The following is a 1,737-nucleotide window of genomic DNA, read 5'->3' as shown; positions in this document are numbered from 1 at the left end:
TATATATATATATATATATCCTGTGGGGCTACATATATAAAATATTTAAAAATATAAAATATAGCCTAAACATAAAGAAATAGAAGAAGATTTATGCATGTGTTCTTCCTATCCATTCGTAGTAATTAATGCTTGTATCTATTGTAAATTCAGTCGTTTCATTGTAGCGCCGTTGACTTAATTTTATGGGGTTTTTTTTAACCAGAATGAGAAAGTAAGAAATATATAAATATGAAAATAATGGGCCTTTTTAATGCTAAGATTTAAAATTCTGAATATAGCCTTTTATTCGTCCCACAAATTCCTTTAAATCGAAAAATTAAAATGATAAAACCAAAAAGGATACTTAAGAAAACACAAACAATCTCTTAAAAATAAGTACGCTATTACGTACATGGGGCTATCTCGCTGCTTATTATACTGCTGGGAGATAAGATTGGAACAAGACGGGCGGGAAACTTGGCATCAAAATAGCCCATTGTTGGATCGGAATGGCTCATAGCGCATATCAATAGGCCGGTATTTCTTGATATGTACATATCAATTGGTTTGTCATCAGATTTCTCATGTCACTATAAGCTAACTGCTAATTAACTTGTCAAACTTAATCAGCCCCCAGTGGACCAATAAAGTTTGTTTATTTGTCGAATACCTCTCTTTAATCCATCGATTAGCATTTATTGCTTTGTCGCATAATATTCTCAAACAGAAAATGACCAAGATATGAAAAAGCATAGGCCTATAACAGAGCGCCAGTATTGAGAATCCCATCTGTATGATACTCGTTCGGCTGATTGCTCAGTAAATTACAATTGCCTATTGAGACGAATTTTTAGCAATAATTATTTCAACGCTATAGTATAAACGAAGACGTTTTGCAGAATGCTTAACGTATTCTCAATTAGATGTAAATACAAAAAAAAAAAAAAAACACGAAAAGAACGCGTTTTTTTTTTCAAAGCCAGGAACTGAAGTTGGTAATTGACAAGTCATTAAGTTAACTGTAATCGGTTGATTACGTTTCTTGTAAATTTATTTTGAATTTGGCCTCAAAAGGACAATATATTCCAAATGAAATTTAATTTCTTCAAACGTAAAACCAAACGAACGAAAAAAAAAATGATTTTAGGCGGCGGAAATAAAATATATTTATTCTGGCTAGGAAAACACCAATATTAAAATAGAAATAAAAGCTGTAGATTTGTTTAAAAATATTCGTTACGGCGAATGAGAAGTTTCAAATTGAATTTTCCAACAGAGGGCGATGTACATCTATTGAGAGTTATCAGAAGATGATTTCGTATATTTTGTGACATGAGAAAATACATTGGAAAAAGCGCTCTCTATTGAAGCTAATATTTCGTGGCTGTGATGATCCTAAATTATTTTAGTTGAGTAATTAAGGTCTCTTCTTTTACGTTGAAAATTCTTGATTAGGATGATGATGATGATGATGATGATGATAATTATGATAATGACGAGTATGATGACTAGGGCCTAATATCGTTCTTTACCGTCATTATTTTATAAGACGAATCTGTCTTAATATTTTTGGGCATCCGATCGTACAAACAGTCGGAGCCTGTCGTGTGATCGAGTCACTCGAGCAGCTTGTGATCGTGCACCCGCATTGTTGAGCACATTTTATTGAACGGTTTTCAGCTGTAAACCTACAAAGAGGAAGAAGATCAAAACAAAATCGGATGTCATATATTTCAGTTTAGATCATGGTAGACC

The sequence above is a fragment of the Anneissia japonica genome, unplaced genomic scaffold (assembly GCF_011630105.1).
Source record: "Anneissia japonica isolate Jap-2015-1 unplaced genomic scaffold, ASM1163010v1 scaffold288292_len1863012_cov191, whole genome shotgun sequence".
Taxonomy (NCBI): Eukaryota; Metazoa; Echinodermata; class Crinoidea; order Comatulida; family Comatulidae; genus Anneissia; species Anneissia japonica.
This window is presented reverse-complemented; position numbering follows the sequence as displayed.